General features: G+C 39.7%; 1 pseudogene; it reads left to right on the top strand.

Moving 5' to 3' along the window:
* The first annotated feature begins 1,275 nt into the window (after positions 1-1,275).
* LOC117038677 (nuclear transcription factor Y subunit alpha-like) lies at positions 1,276-2,291 on the top strand (annotated as a pseudogene).
* Positions 2,292-18,247: the final 15,956 nt, after the last annotated feature.

Here is an 18,247-nt window from a genome sequence, read left to right as displayed (position 1 = left end):
ACTCTCGCCACACTTCGCCAAGATCATGCAGGTAACCAACTCAGTCCTCATTTGATTTAAGTAATTTAAGAAAAAATATAAAATCTTATGTCAACAAAGCCAAAAATATTACTGTGGGCAGCCAGTTGGCTCGGTGGTTAGAACGCAGTGCTCATAACACCAAGGTCGCCGGTTGGATTCCCACATGGGCCAGTGAGCTGCACCCTCCACAACTAGATTGAAAACAACGACTTGACATGGAGCTGATGGATCCTGGAAAAACACACTGTTCCCCAGTATTCCCCAATAAAAATTTTGAAAACCATATTACTTGTAGATCTAAAATACATGAATACATCTGCAGCCTGTAATGGCTTTCCACTAATTTAAAGAGAAAATGTTCTCCCTAGCCCCCTAATACGAAGAAACTACCTGCAGCCTGTCTGACTGTAATGCATATCTGAAGCCTCTCTGACTGACAAATACCTCAGTCAGACTAACAGCTACTTTAATAAAATGTCAGTAGAAAAATTACCCTTCTATTCACATTTCTTATAACAATGGCATTCATCACATAAAATTTCTGCATTCATGCAAAAACAATGAAGTTTGACCCATCTAATCAAAAGGAGTAATCGTTTCCAACCAGACTTGGGGCTTCTGAAAAAGTATTCCATTTTCAGGACTATAACTTATTGAAATTCTAAAGGAAAACATATTTTCCACACTACCTATGTCTACATCAGGGGCCTCTGTAAGAGTAAATGTATAGGGTTCCAGAACACTGCTTGGCCCTGACACACTGAGTTGGAACCTCTTACTAAACATACAATAAATAAATCAAATTGGTTTATTCTTATGTACATTTAGGCAGTTTTACAACGTATGTATTTTTATTGTTTATCCTGTAATTCATTCAAATATTTTTGAAACACCTACTTTTGAAAACCAAACCCTGTGCTAAATGTTAGGTGTAAAACAGTTATGAAAGCAGATAGTCTCTCCCAGTTTATCACTTATTGCACAAACAGTATCAAAATTACCCTAATTGCTCTGTATGAGATAAATAAAGGGAGGAGAATTTTATTGCTCTAGAGAAGATAAAAGAAAGTGTGGGAGCAAGGCAGCGGCAGTGGCAGTGGCCACTGGAGCCTCTGATTGGGTTTTGGAGTCCGGTACTGGAGCCAATCAGCATAGGCAGCAAACCAGGGGGGCAAAGCACAGAGTGCATCTTGCAGTCTTTTAAGACTTCTCGAGTGAAACTCACCGTGTACAGGATTCTAACGTGGAGGAACCATGGAGCAGTATACAGCAAACAGCAATAATTCAACAGAGCAGATCGTTGTACAGGCTGGACAGATTCAGCAACAGGTCCAGGGGCAGCCAGCCATTAATGGTACAGGTCAGTGGAAGCCAGTTAATCACATCAAGTGGCCAACCCATTATGGTCCAGGCTGTCACTGGTGGACAAGGTCAAACCATCATGCATCTGGGACACAGCGTTTGCCGCAGATACAGTTGGTCGCACCTGGACAGATCCAGATCCAGGGTGGGCAGGCTGTGCAGGTGCACAGCCAGACCCAGCAGATCATCATCCAGCAGCCCCAGACAGCCATCACCACTGGCCAGACCCAGGCACAGCAGCAGATTGCTGTCCAGGGGCAACAAGTGGTACTGCCGTACGGCAGACCATCATCTATCAGCCAGTTAATGCAGATGGCACCATGCTCCTGTAAGTTACAGTCCCTGTTTCAGGCATGATAACCATTCGGGCAGCCAGTTTGGCAGGAGCACAGATTGTTCAGACAGGAGCCAACACAAAAACAACCAGCAGTGGACAAGGGACTGTCACTGTGACACTACCAGTAGCAGGCAATGTGATCAATTCAGGAGGAACGGTCATGATGGTGCCTGGTGCTGGATCTGTGCCTGCTATCCAAAGGATCCCCCTACCTGGGGCAGAGATGCTTGAAGAAGAGCCTCTGTATGTGAATTCTAAACAGTACCACCATATACTTGAGAGAATGCAAGCCCAGGCCAAACTAGTGGCAGAAGGAAAAATTCCAAAGGAGAGAAGGAAATGTCTGCATGAGTCTTGATGCCGTCATGCTATGGCATGGAAGCACAGCTAAGATGGACACTTTTTCTCTCCAAAGGTAAAGGATAGTCCTCATATGCAGGATCCAAACCAAGGAGATGAAGAAGCAATGACAGATCATTCAAGTGTCCTATACCCAGGCCATGTGATGGAGCTGATTAAGGACATTTCCCTTAATCAGCCACTGTTTCCCCTGTTCCAGGAAATTGATTAATTCTTCTGATGGGACACTAATGGTCACATTCTGCCCTTTTCTACAGGACAGAAACCCACTTAATTTTTAATAAGTAGCTCAGCATTATACTTGCAGCGGTGTCTGGCCAATGAAGTTGCAAGCCTTTGTCTCACCCTTTCAATCGGGACCGATTTTACACTGTTGATGACATTGACCTTTCATGGATTAGGATGATGCAAGGGACCTCTGCCAGCCCAGCAGTATCACACACAGCACTTATGTTGACTGGTGAAGCCAGCCAGCCATCTCCGCAGGGGAGAACAACCTTCTCAACCTAAATTGCAATCAGGGAAGCTACAGCCCACTCCTTCCCATGGATTCTAAAAATCACCCATCCCTCTGATGAGGGATCGCAGGCTGACTAAAGTGAATGCACACTTTGTATTCCGAGATGACTTCCAGGCAAGGAAGTTCCATCTCATGAAATGGAAACAATGAATTCTCTGAGATACATTCATCTAATCTGTGGTAATAATAAGAATCTCTGTCTGCCCAGATGCTACGTTGGTATTTTTGGACTCCAGCCAAGAAAAAGCTAATTCTGGGGATAGAATTTTAAAAGACTCAAGCACTGAAAATATAAATTGCTGAATCGTTTTTAGGTTTGACAAGTTGTGGTCTGCTTGTCTGTCTTTTGAGGTCATCTGTACCATAATTCTTACTATGGCTACTTTTAAGACAATTTAGAAAGTATTGTGGACTTGAAACTGCCTTTCCTAAGTAGAGAACAAAAGAATACAATACAACAACAACAAAACTACAATAACTTCTGTGGTGAAGTGCTAAGGACATTTTATAGTAACTCCTACTAAACAGTGAAACTAGAGATTTTCAGTCATAGGCTTGGTGAGAGCATTTGGGAAGTAGAAGGGTTTTGTGTGTGTTTCAGTCTAGAAGAAGAGAGAAAGTAGTATATATACCCATGTGTTGTCATATAGCAGGATTTTCCGGTGGGTGGATGCCTGGGATGCATCATTAAGATGAAGAGAATAATTTACACTTACACTAACCTTTTAATATATAAGCACAGAAAAGAAGAAGCCTGAGATGTGGTCCTTGAAAATTTCTGGAAAACACTGTTCAATCAAGCTGTCCTGGACACAACTCCAGGTTAACCTGCTAGAGCTTGAGGTGGATATTGGCTTCACTCCTGCAGCGCTTTGTGCTGGCCACAAAGAGCGAACATTCTCATTCTTCCCATGGCAGCTGACTCTGGTGCCAGTTTCCATTTGTTTCCCCCTTTTCTCCATACGCCTTGTGCAGAAAGGTTTTCACATTGCACCCACATTTTGCAGATAACTGCAGACTGGAAATAGAGATGCCTGCAGTGTCAGACACTGGGTCACAGTTCCCAGAATGAGTTGTGCCTCAGAAATCTATTTCCTTTCTAGATGTTGAACCCTGGGAGAAATAAGATGATAATTCAGAAGAGCCGCTGCCTTCTCTGGAAACAGAGAAGGAGAACTTAATTCTTTTGAAGAACATTTGGGTTGGGTTTGACTTAAATACCAAGAGTAAAGATTGACTCTGTTTTTTGTAATTTTATTAAGAAGGAAAAGATATTAAACTCTCTAAAGAAAACATCACAAAGGGAAATCATTGTAATGGTAGAAATAGAGGCACAGAACTATGCAAAGGAAGCAGGAAGCATGAAGTATCTTCCTAGTTTCAGGAATCTAGTCATCTGTCCTAGCTTCCAGTATCAGGAGAGGCTGATACTTTGGTAAGCTCACTAAAATCTTCTGGCTCTTTACATGAGTTTCTGCTATTTATTCAGTAAGCCCCAAGTTCTTCAGAAGATAGATTACTAAAAACCATGAGGAGTGTATATCCCTTAGTTTGTTTAGGAATCATTAAGATGAAGAGTTCAGAAAGAAATTCCTCAGACCTAATTTCTAGTAATTAAGTCAACAACAGTTCTAAAATGCTATTTATTTGTGTCTATAAGTTTGTATATAGTAATACCAACCTCATATTGTTGCAGAATTTTTTATGTTTTCATGAGTTTGAGTTTTGTTTGAAATGAAATGTTTCAGTTATCATTTTGTCTTTGCATTTCAACTAACTCATAGCCTTTTTATTGTGGTCATTTTAGCATACCATAATAACCCACAAATTGTGGGGTGGGGGTTGAGGTTTGGAGCTTTTTCTTTATTTATTACTAGAAGTTCTTTTATTCATTTGTCCTTGTGACTAATGATGATTTCATAGATGCAGAGTGAATAGATGAGTGAATAATTGGTTTAATGCATAGTTATTTCACTTGAGTGCTTCTTTTGCGGGACAACTGTAAATGTATATATTTTAATTACACTGATACCTTGAACATGTCAGTGTCTGTACCACTGGACCAACAGCATTTTCTGGCCATTGGGTGCCTGGGAATAATATCTTGATTGTCCTTTGGGACTCAACTATATAGGAGGTTCCCTCCCTTCCCCCCCAGGAGTATGGGGAGTATAGGTGATTGATCATTTGTATAATTGCAATTGTTATTTTTAAAAATAAATTTGTAAAAACAATTTAAAAGAAAAGAAAAGAAAGTGTGGGAAATCTGAGATGGTGCTCTGTGGGAGAGGGTTAGAAGAACAGCCACTTCTGGAAGGCATAAGGATTTTTTGAAGAACAGAAATGCAATTGGCAGTTTGTGATGGGACTCCAAAGCCATCAGCATGGTAATTATACCTTAATTAAAACCCATTAAGCTCATGAGCTATTTTCATAACTGGAGTTATTTTTAATGGAAACTAAAAGAGATTAAGAATGAGGTGTAGAACCAATAACCCACATATAGAAGAAAAGTCCCCTGAGAGTACCATGAAAACACAGGCCCCAGTGAGTGCACAGAAATCCTGGGGAGGACTTTAGCAATTTCAGGGCATTGTGTGGAGGTTCAAGTCAATCTACTTAATCTCTCTAATGGCTGGGAAACACCAACTGACATGCTTGTCTATGGGTCTGTCTGGCTCCCCGCATAAGAACACAGGATATGGTGAGGCCAAAAAGGAACACCAACGAAGCCATAGATAGGGGAGTCATGCCACTATCTTCTCGCTGGCGGCTGGGTTGGAGACACAAAAGCAAACATCTGTCAGTACCCCAACAAGGGGTCTTTCTGCACCCCAGTTTCATTGGCAGCCAGGTAAGACACAGGAAGTCGGAGCCGCACAATGAGCAATCCACTGTCCGCTTCTCTGCCTGCCAACCAACCAACTAACCAGTGTAGCCACGGCAGTTATATCAGTGGCTAATTGGCTAACTGGTTACAGCTGATGGCCAACCAGTCACAGCTGATGGCCATCTACTACCCGAGCCAGCAATCTTCCATGTGAGGCCGAAAACCTGGAAACTACTCTCTGGGACTCTGTCCCCACAGTCTTCTTCATATTTTGTTGATGGAAAATTTTCTTTTTCATACTGTAACACTGAGGTGTATACATTCTGTTCTTAACTTTCTTTGACTCACTAGCGTTAAGGTATTATCTTATGACCATTTGGCAAATAACTTATTTATTTTTGCTTTCTTGTGCTGCTAGACCCATAAACCTTTATCTGACCACTTCTGATATCTCTCCTGACCACTTGCAGGTTCTTTGCTAAGCCCCATCCTCCACTAGATTTACATCAAAGCTCAACAAACAGCTAGTAAATGAAGAAACATGATAGTGTGTATAATGACCAAAAATAAAATTCTAAGAGAAGCAATGAATATGAATAATCATACATGAATGATCAAATCACAGTATTTGAGTATAGCTTTGGATGAAATAATAATTCTTGGAATTTCTAACTCAAAAGAAAATGAACCGTAGTTCCCACATCACCTTCATTATGAAGAGTTCACAGACATACTTCAACAAATACTTTGTTTCACATTTGATAGAATCACATTTGATAGAAAATGCCACAAATTAGAGAAGTGGAAAAAGTTAGAAGTTAAAATAAAAAGGACTTATTTGTACCATGGGTCAAATTCAGGGATACATATATTAAATTTTGGCCCCCAAAAATGGCTGTGCATGAAAACCTAACTAATGGATTTTTTAAGATTTTTATTAAAATATAGCTAACATACAATATTATATTAGTTTCAGGTGTACACCATAGTTATTCAACATTTATATACCTGAAGGACTGGTCACCATAATAAGTCCAGCAACCATCTGGCACTGTACCATGCTATCACAGTATTATTCCCTATGCTATATTCCCTGTGCTCTACATTGCATCAGGTGTATATGAGGTCAGACAATTAAGTTCACAAACTCAACCTAGAAAAAGTGCTACACACCTCACTGCTGAATATCACTACAGTCACCTTCCAAGTACTCCTCTTGGGAGTCTATGCACCGACGCCAGCACATAGTCCACCCTTCAAAGCAATTTTGGAACTCTTTTTCTGGAATGGCCATCGGAGCTGTCTTCTTATTACCCTTGATGTCCTGAATGTCATCAAAATGTCTTCCTTTCAATATTTCCTTGATCTTCGGGTGAAGAAAGAAGTCATTGGGGGCCAGGTCAAGTGAGTAGAGAGGGTGTTCCAATACAGTTGTTTGTTTCCTGGCTAAAAACTCCTTTACGGTCAGTGCCGTGGGAGCTGGTGCATTGTCATATTGCAAGAGCCATGAATTGTTGGCAAAAAGTTCAGGTCCTCTAATTTTTTCACACAGCCTTTCAGCACTTCTAAATAGTAAACTTGGTTAACTGTTTGTCCAGTTGGTACAAACTCATAATGAATAACCCCTCTGATATCAAAAAAAGGTTAGCAACATCATTGCAACAAGTTCACAAACTTAATTGTCATTCTCGTAGCATAGTGATTGGACATTTATATAATTTAAAAAGTGATACCCCCTAACTAGTCTAGTACCCACCTGGCACTATACATAACTATTACCATGTTATTGATTATTATATCCTATGCTTTACTTTATATGCCATCGACTATTTTGTAAATTCCAATTTGTATTCCTTAATCTTTTCACCTTTTTAATCCTGCCCTCCAATTTATCACCTCAATAGATCTAGTACTCATTTGAGACCATAGATATTTATTACATTACTGACTATGTTCCTTATGCTATACCCTACATTCCATGACTACTATGTTACAACAAGTTTGTACTTCTTAATCCCTTCCACTTTTCCACCCACCCTTAAACCCCCTCCCATTTGGCAACCATCAAAATGTTCTCTGTATCTATGACTCGCTTTCTTTTTTGTTTGTTTATTTTGATCTTTAGATTTCACTTATAACTAAAATCATATAATATTTGTCTTTCACTGTCTGACTTACTACACTTAGCACAATACCCTCTACATCTATCTGTGTTCTCACAGATGTCAAGATTTAATTCTTTCTAATGGCTGAGTAATATTCCATTGTATATATGTACCACCTCTTCTTTATCCACTCATCCATTCAGGGATACCCAGGTTGCCTTCATATCTTGGTTGTTGTAAATAATGCTGCAATGATCATATGGATGAACATGTCCCCTCAAATTACCGTTTTTGGTTTCTTCAGAAAAACACCCAGAAATGGGATTACTGGGTCTTTCTTTGTCTCTTGCTATAGTCCTTGTTTTAAAGTCTGTTATGTCTGGTATAAGTATTACTACCTCAATATTTTATTTTTCATTTCCGTTTCCATGAAGTAACTTTTTCCATCCCTTTTCTTTCATTCTGTATGAGTCTCTTGAAGGCAGCATATGTATGGATTTTGTTTTCTTATCCATTCAGCCACCTTAACGTCTTTTGCTTGCAGTGTTTAATCCATTTACATTTAAAGTAATCATTGATTGATATGTAGTTATTGTCATTTTATTTTTCATATATATTTTTTTTTTAATCTTGAAGAAGTTCCTCTAAGATTTCTTGTAATACTGGTTTCATGGTGATTAACTCCTTCAGCTTTTTCTTGTCTGGGAAGCTCTTTATCTGTCCTTCAATTCTAAATGATAGCTTTGCCGGGTAGAGTAATCTTGATTGTAGGTCCTTGCTTTTCATCACTTTGAATATTTTCTGCCAATCCCTTCTTGCCTGCAAAGTTTCTGTTGAGAAATCAGCTGACAATGTTATGGGAGCTCCCTTACAGGTACCTAACTGTTTTTCTCTTGCTTCTTTTGAGATTCTTTCTTTATCTTTAATCTTTTGCATTTTAATTATGGCGTGTCCTGGTGTGGGCTTCTTTAGGTTCATCTTGTTTGGGACTCAACACTTCCTTGGCTTGAGTATCAATTTCCTTCACCAGATAAGGGAAATTTTTAAACATTATTTCTTCAAATAGGTTTTCAATTTCTTCCTCTCCCTCTTCTCCTTCTGGTAGCGCTATGATGTGAATGTTGGTACACTTGATACCATGTTTCCCCCAAAATAAGACCTAGCCAGACAAGCAGCTCTAATGCATCTCTTGAAGCAAAAATTAATATAAGACCAGGTCTTATTTTACTATAATATATGACCAGATCTTTAATATCATATCATATCCTATCACACTGGACCTTATATTAATGTTTGCTCAAAAAGACACATTAGAGCTGATTGTCTGGCTAGTTCTTATTTTTGGAGAAACACAGTATTGTCCTAGAGGTCCACTAAACTGTCCTCACTTTTTTGGATTCTGTTCTGTTTTCTGCCACCATCTCTTCTAATTTGCTGATTCAATCTTCTACTTCATCTAATTTACTGTTGATTTCCTGGAATGTATTCATTTCGGTTGTTGTATTCTTTATTTCTGACTTGTTCTTTTTTACATTTTCTATCTCCATTTTCATTTTTCCAGTCTCTTTGTTGAAGTTCTCCCTGAGACCACCGAGCATCCTTATAAAAAGTGTTTTGAACTCTGAATCTGTTAGGTTGCTTGTCTCTATTTTGTTTAGTTCTTTTTCTGGAGCTTTGTGCTGTGCCTTTATTTGGGACACATTTCTTTGTCTCCCCATTTTGGCTGCCTCCTTGTGTTTGTTTCTATATATTAGGTAGGGCTGCAATGTCTTCTGGTCTTAGTAGAGTGGCTGTATGTAGTAGGTATCCTGTGAAGCACAGTGGTACATTCTCCCTGGTCACTAGAGCTGGGTGCTCCAGGTGAGTCCCTTGTGTGGATTGTGTGTGTCCTCCTGTTATAGTTGAGCCTTAGTTGCTGTTTGCTTTTCAATGGGAGGGACTGACACTCAGGCTCATTCATTGTGAGCACTGGCCATGACTACAGTGAAGAAGCTCTTTTGGAGGGGCTTCCCCTATGATCAAGATTCACTTTAACAGGGCTTGAGTGCTGGCCTAGTGTGCCCTTTGAGTGTGTCATCACTGAAGGCAGCCTGGTGATGCTCCAACTGGATTCAAACCTGGCCACTGAGTATGCCAGACCCAGGGCCACCTGTGAAGGGACCCACTGCAGGCCAAGTTCAGCCCCAAATTGTACCCTGCCCAGGGCCACCTGATATGAGCCAGAAAGCAATCCACAGATGGCCACCAACCATGCTGTGCTTGGAGGTGCCTTGAGAGGCCAAGCCAAAAACCAAGGCTGGCTGTTGCTAGTGTTGGTCTAAGGGCTACTCAGCCAGAGGTATGGGAGATGCTGAAGCCAGATGCTGCTTCTTTGGGTTTGTGAACCTTTGAGAGATTTTAGGAATGTCTGCAGCATGAGCAAAGGCAGGCAGTTTGTATGAAAAAGCCACTGGCAGCAGCTTGGGTGTGCCCAAAATTTGGTTGGGGCAGGGTCTCAGAATCACCAGGGCAGTGTTAACGAACAGCATTAACCAGGTTGATGGAGACTCAGATATGAACCCTGGGAAGAAGGAGGCTTAACAAAGACACAATGGCTTCCACTATTTCCTCCATTTTAGAGAAAGCTGCCTCTCCAACCCTCGTCCTCAAGTCAGAAAACTCAGTTCCTCACCATGTAGCTCAGAGTCAGTGAGTCCATCAGTGAGTAACTCCATGCATGGGCCCTGCAGGAGATGTCCCTGGGAGTATAGCTACCCTCCATCCCACTCAACCCCAATCTCCACTGGTTTTCACAAATGGAAATTATGGGGACTTCTCGCCCCGGCACTGGAACACTGGGCTGGGCAGCCTCATGTGGTGCTGTGAGCCTTTGCTGTTCCAGGGACGCCTCCATAGCTGAGATAGCCCTCCCAATTTTTAATGGAACACACAGGTGTGGGACTAGCCCGTTCCATGTCTATGCCTCTCCTACCAGTCTTTAGGTGGCTTCTGAATGTTCTTAGTTTTAGGGCTTTGATTCAGCAAGACTTCAGGCTATTCTCGATAATGGTTGTTTTGTAGTTTAGTTGTAATTTTGATGTGGTCATGAGAGAAGTTAAGCACATATTTACCTACTCTACCATCTTGACCAGTGTGACCAACGAATTTTATTATAAGAATTCCAAGAGAATTTAAAATGCTTATCAGGTGATATTGGAGAAGATAAACATTGTGCCTGCTTCCTTCCATGAACACATTAAAATTATAACTAAATTATAGAACAATCAACCTGGAGAACCATCTGAAGTCTAGCTGAACAGAAGTTTTATAACTAAGGATATAAAGAAGAAACAATGTCGAGAATAGTAGGAAAGGGCAAAGACACAAAATGGGCTTGCCCCAAACCTCTGTGTGGTGGTTGAAAATCAGGAATGACATGTCAGCTGTAGACTTTCGCCCCAGAGAAGCAAGGGACCCCAGCTCCACACCAGGCTCCCCAGCCTGAAGTACTTGTGCCAGGAAGAGCAGCCCCCACAGCATCTAACTGTGAAAAACAGTGGGGATTCCGACTATCCACATGAAATGGAAGACTGTGGGGAAACCCAGATGTCCAGTTAAAAGGCCTGCACACAAACTCCTCACTTGCAGGCACTCACCTTGAACTCTGTCAAAGGGATGGTGATTTGGGAGGGCATCAGAGATATATGGCGGGGGCAGACTGTGGTGTGTGGCTTAGTGAGAGTGCTGGAGAACTGTTACCATTTTCCCTGTGTGAGACCCTGTCCCTGTGCAACCAGCAGGTGGACACAATCTTTCTTGTGTTGAGTCTTACCCCCACATCCATGGACAAATCTGAAACTGCTGATGAGCTCAGCTGGGACCCCACCCAATCCAACTCCCCCAGTGCCCAAGACACTTCCTCTTCAAGCAGCCAGCCCCACTCACATTGCACGTTCTTGGAAAGCTATTGGAGTCTGGGCCCCACGATGGCAGCATTTGCCCCCAGTGTGCTCTGAGACTTCTTCTGAGTAGCTCCAGTCTTAGCACTGTCACCAAATTAGAATCTACATTAACCTGATTAACACAACTCTTCCCACTCTAATGACTCTCTGTGACCCAGCCTCACCCAACTTGCATATTGCGTGGAGCTCTATCAGTGGCTGAACCTTAAGGAACCCAGCAGGTGACAGCAGGCCTCAGGGCGTCCTGGCATTTTTTGGAGCTACTGCTGGCCCATACTAATGGTAGACATCCTGAGTTCACAGCATGGCCTCTCCCATGCACCTCCAGGTTTAGCACAGGCAGCAAACAACTACGATCTCTTTGTAGCTCCTACCAGGTAGTCTCTAGCTGGTCACAGGCAGTGGCTGAACTGGGTCTTCACTGGAGCTCCTCCCAAGAGACTCCAGAAACCACATATGTGAAAGTTGGCTACAGACCACAGCAGAGCCTTCCCTATTAGCACCACAAATGACACAGCCAAAGGGCAGTCTCAACAGGCACCAGAGCACATTGAGGTGAATCCCACTTACTGGGGTAAGCCCACTGCACAGCAGCTTGTAAGCTGTGGATGTGGCCAAACCCCACAACCAATCAGCCTGAGGGTCAATCCCATCCACTGACAGGCTAATAGCAATCAAGACTCAACTATAACAGGAAGGCACACACAACCAATATAAAAGAAACTCCTGGAGTAACTGGAGCAGGTGATCAAGGAGACTGTCATGGCTCCACATGGCACTTTCTACATAAGGTCACTCGGCCAAGGCTGGGAGACATAGCAGATCTACCTAGTACATAGAAACATACACAGAAGGCAGCCAAAATGAGGAAGCAAAGAAATATATCCTAAATGAAAGAACAGGAGAAAACTCCAGAAAAAGGAACTAAACAAAATGGAGGCAAGCAACCTACCACATACAGAGTTCAAACAATGATTATAAGGATGCTCAAGGAACTTAGTGAGAATGTCAACAAAGAGATAGCAAGCATAAAAAAGAACATAGAAACCATAAAAAAGAACCAGTCAGAAGTGAAGACTACAATAACTGAAACGAAAAATGCACTAAAAGGAATCAGCAGCAGACTAGATGAAGCAGAGGATTGAGTCAGCAATTTGGAAGACAAGGTAACAGAAAAAACACCCAATCAAAACAACAATAAGAAAAAAATATTTTTTTTTAAAAAAAGGATAGTTTAAGAGAGTTCTGGGACAACATCAAGCATAAAAACATAGGGGTCATATAGGTACCAGAAGGAGAAGAGAGAAAAAGAGGGACTGAGAATGTATTTGAAGAAACAATGACTGAAAATTTTCTTAACCTGATGAACAAAATAGACATACAAGTTCAGAAATTGCAGAGTCCCAAACACGATGAACTACACAAGCCCACACCCAGACACATAATAATTAAAATGGCAAAAGTTAAAGACAAAGAGAGAATCCTAAAAGCAGCAAGAGAAAGGCAACTAGTAACTTGTAAGGGGGCTCCCATAAGATTGTCAACTGATTTCTCAACAGGGACTATGCAGGCCACAAGGGAACGGCATAACATATTTAACACGATGAAAGAAAGGACTTACAACTAAGGTCACTCTACCCAACAAAGCTATCATTTAAAATCAAAGGACAGATAAATAGCTTCCCAAACAAGAAAAAGCTAAAGGAGTTCATCACCAGCAAACCAATATTGTAAGGAATTTTAGAGAGACTTTTTTGTGACGGAAAAACAAAGGTCAAAATTATAAATAAAAAATGGCAATAGCTACATATCTATCAAACATTACTTTTAATGTAAATGGATTAAATGCTCCAATCAAAAAACATAGGAGGGATGAATAGATAAGAAAACAAACCCTTACATATGCTGCCTACAAGAGACTCACTTAAGATTGAAAGACACACACAATCTTTGTGTGTTAATGGATGGGAAAAAAGTATTTCATGAAAAGAGAACTGAAAAAAACAAAAAAGGATGGGGTAGCAATATTTATACTAGACAATATAGACATTAAAACAAAGGCTATAAGAAGAGATAAAGAAGGACCCAGTAATCCCACTACTGGGTATTTACCTGAAGAATCCAAAACGCTAATTCAAGAGGATGTGTACGTCCACATGTTCATTGCAGCATTGTTTACAATGGCCAAGATGTGGAGACAGCCTGGGTGTCTGTTGATGGATGAATAGATAAAGAGGAGGTGGTACATATACACAATGGAATATATTGTTCAGCCAGGGAAGGAAATGGGTTCTTGCCATTTGTAGTGGCATGGATGAACCTCCTGGAGACTATTATGCTGAGTGGAGTGTCAAAGAAAGACATATGCAATGAGATTTCACTTACATGTGGAATCTAAAGAACAAAATAAACAAGCAAAATAGAAACAAACTCATAGATACAGAAAACATTTAGATGATTGACAGATGGGAGGGGTATTTAAGGTGTGGGTGAAAAAAGGGGAGGAGGTTAAGAAATACAAATTGGTTGTTACAAAGTAGTTAGGGGGATGTAGGGGATAAAGAATATAGTCAATAATATTGTAATAACTCTGTATGATGTAACGTGAGTACTAGATTTGTTGGCGTGATAGATGGGAGAGGGTTGAGGGGCAGGGTGAAAGGGTGAAGGGATTAAGAAATGCAAATTGGAATTTAAAAATAGTCAATGGGATATAAAGTAAAGCATAGGGAATATAACCAATGATATGGTAATAACTATGTATAGTGCCAAGTGGGTATCACTTCATAAATTATATAAATGTCTAACCACTATGATGTACACCTGAAATTAATAAAAAATAATATTGAATGTCAAAAAATAAAATAATTAACTCAGAAATAAAATAAATAAAATAAAATACTTACCGGGAAATCCAATTGCCTAGGACAGTTAGCCAAAGGGGCTAGCAAACCATCGCTAACTACCTGTAAATACAACTATTAATCTGTAAATGATTGACAGAAATTTCTGCACATTACTGGAATGTGAGAAGAATAAGATATAATTTTCACATGGGGATTTAATCAATTATTTCTAGAATAGATGTGGGAAATCTGGAGCTTCTTAGGATTTGTTAGAAGGTTTCAAGGTGATGAATCTCCACAATAATGAGAAAACCTGGCTGTCGTGCGGGGCGTCCGGCGGGGTCTCTGGTCCCACTCCCCACATAAGAACGCAGGACATGGTGAGGCCAAAAAGGAACACCCACGGAGCCATAGGTAGGGGAGTCACACCACTATACTCTCACTGGCGGCTGGGTTGGAGACACAGGAACCAGGAGCAACACAATTCTCAACCCTCACTGTGCCGCTTGCAGACTCAGCCACCATCTTCTTGCTAGCTCCCCCTTTTCTTTTTGCTACTAGCCTAGCCACGGCAGTTATATTCATGGCTAATGGCTCACTGGTTACAGCTGACGGCCAACTAGCCACAGCTGCTGGCCATTTGATCACAGTCGATGGCCATTTACTACCTGAGCCAGCACCTTTCTATGTGAGGCCGAGAGCCTGGAAACTGCTTTTTGGGGCTCTGTCCCCACACTGGCTGATAAGACTTCATGACTGAAAACAGTGTGAGGGATGTAAGAAACTGAACAAAAGAAATTTTTATTACAGAATTTTATATAAATAAAATAGAACACAAGCAGGGGTGTAACATCTGTTTTTTCACACCATTTTGTTCTACATTACATTTCATGCTCTTTACCCTGTCATTTAGAAAATAGCTATTCATTTTTTTTATTCCCTCTCTTTTCATTACTCTCCCTGCCCATAATGAACTTGATGGCTATGTGCTGTAGTTGGCATAGCTACAAAGGTGGAAGTATTTAATAAAACCCTTTGATAATAATAAAACAACAAAGCATATAGTTTCTATCATTCCATTTGTATGGCAAAGACTGATTAGAGCTTCACCTAATCTGCTTTTCTTTCTTCCCAGGTACCCACATAACTGACATTTCTCAACCGTGCTGTCAGCATGTAACTGTAGTGCTCAGTGGAATGTGAAACAGAAATGATGTTCACCTCTTCTAAGCGTGGCCCATTAGATTCTCCTCAGCAATTATTCACTCTATCCCTTCCCCTGACTGAGGGCTGGAGGCAGAGCATCCAAAAGAGGACTCTGAATCCTAGGAATTAGCCAAGCCATTTGATAGAAGGAGACTGGGTCTCTGCATTTTCATGTGTAGGACCACCTACTGCACACCAGCATCAAACACTTACAAACCCAAAATGTAGCCCTCTATATTGCTACGCCACGGTACAGTGGGGGCTTTTTATTAAGGCATTTATCCATCCTAAGTAAAATAGTTTATTAATCTGTAAATTTTTGTCAGCTTTGTAATGTGGTGCTTTCCAGACTCTGTGGCGAAGGACTAGCTTTTATTTGTTTGTTTGTAAAATTTCTAATCTAATGTGGGCTTATTATTTTGTTAAATATAATAAAAATGAATTACTGGAAAATAAAATTGAAAAACTAATAAAGATATACAAGACAAATTTGTTATTAGAGAAACAATACACATTAGTAATTTGCTATAAAGTTTTTAAACTTTCTTTGTTTTATTGTATCATTTCATAATCTCTTAAAAATCAAGGTTCTTAAAGCCTAAGAATAAGAAAACAAATAATTCCATTTAAAAATTGGCAAAGATCTGAACAGACAATTCATCAAAGATATACAGATGGCAAATAAGCATATGAAGAGATACTCAACAATTAAGTAAATGAAAATTTAAACAACAATGAAAAGCAAAGGCTACAAAAGCAAAAATAAACAAGTGGGACTACATCAAACTATAGCAAAAATACTTGTATAACAAAGAAAGCCATCAGCATAATGAAAAGACAACCTACTGAATAGATGAAAATATTTGCAACTCATGTCTGATAAGGGGTTAATACCCAAAATATATAAAGAATTCATAGAACTCAATAGCAAAACAACTACCAAACAATCCGATTTAAAAATGGGCAGATGGACTGAATAAACATGTTTTCAAAGAAGACATGTAAGTGGCCAACAGGTACATGTAAAGTGCTTACCATTGCTAATCATTAGGGAAATGCAAATCAAAACTACAATGAGATATCACCTTACACCTGTTAGAATGGCTATTATCAAAAAGACAAGAAATAACAAGTGTTAATGAAAATGTCGAGAAAAGGGAACACTTGTGCATTGTTGGTGGGAATATAAATCGGTGCAGCCACTATGGAAAACAGTGTGGAGATTCCTCAAAAAATTAAAAACAGAACTACCATATAATCCAGCAATTCCATTCCTGGATATTTATCTGAGGGAAACAAAAGTGCTATCTCACAATGATATCTGTACCCCCATATGCATTGAAACATGACTTACAATAGCCAAGATATGAAAGCATCATAGATGAATGAATAGAAAAAAGTGATATACATACGTAGTGGAATATTATTCAGCCTCAATAAAGAAGATAATCCTGCCATTTGCAACAACATGTATGGACCTTTACTATTCTAAGTAAAATAAATCAGACAGAGAAAGACAAATACTGAATGATCTCAGTTATATATAGAATCTTTAAAAGTTAAACTCATAAATATAGAGAACAGACTAGTGGTTGCCAGAGGCAGGGGATCAGGGATGGGCAAAATGGATGAAGGTGGTCAAAAGATACAAACTTCCAGTAATATGATAAATAAGGCAATGTAATGTACAGCATGATAACTACAGTTAACGATACTATATTGTTTATTTGAAAATTGGTAACAGAGTAGAACTTAAAAGTTCTCATCACAAGAAAAAAAATTGTCTTAACTATTAGGTTGGTGCAAAAGTAATTGTGGTTTAAAGGGTTAAAAATAATTGCAAAAATCACAATCAGTTTTGCACCAACCTATAATATATGTGGTGATGAATGTTAACTAAAACTTTTGTAGTAAAATTATTGCAGGTTTATCTTCTTTATTATAGCTAAATAATATTCCATAATTATATATATATATACATATATACTTAGACTAATATAGTGTTACATGTCAATTATATCTCAATCTATAAAAGCAATAAGATCCCACTACACATTTATTAAAATGACCAAAATTCAAAAGATTGACAATACCAAATGTTAGAGAGTATATTAAGGAACAGGAACCCTCCTTAATTGCTGGTGGAAATGCACAATACTATAGCCACTCTGGAAGACAGTCTGGTAATTTCTTACAAAGCTAAATAGTGCCTTACCAGAAAATCTAGCCTCGGTATTTACTCAAGTAATTTGAAAACATGTCCACACAAAATCAGCACATGAATGTTACTAGCACCTTTATTTGTAATCACCAAAAAGTGAAAACAACCAAGATATCCTTCAATTAGGTGAATGGATACACAAACTGTGGTGCATCCATACAATTCAGCAATTTTAATCAATGAAATATTAAGCCATAGTAATACATGTGTGAATCTCAAATGCCTACTGCAATGTGAAAGAAGTCAGTCTGAAAAGATCACACACTGTAGATTTCATTTATATGACATTCTGGAAAAAGAAAAACTACAGAGATAGAGTGATCATATGTTGCAGGCGCATAGAGAGTAGGCTGAGGGAGGCTGGAACAGATGAAGCAAAGGGAATATTTTAGGGTGATGAAACTATCTGTTGGATAGTGGTAGATATAAAACACTATGCATTTTTCAAAACTCATACAATTTTACAGCAGAAAGAATGAATCTTAATGTACACAAAAT

The sequence above is a fragment of the Rhinolophus ferrumequinum genome, chromosome 19 (genome assembly GCF_004115265.2).
Source record: "Rhinolophus ferrumequinum isolate MPI-CBG mRhiFer1 chromosome 19, mRhiFer1_v1.p, whole genome shotgun sequence".
Taxonomy (NCBI): Eukaryota; Metazoa; Chordata; class Mammalia; order Chiroptera; family Rhinolophidae; genus Rhinolophus; species Rhinolophus ferrumequinum.
This window is presented reverse-complemented; position numbering and strand designations above follow the sequence as displayed.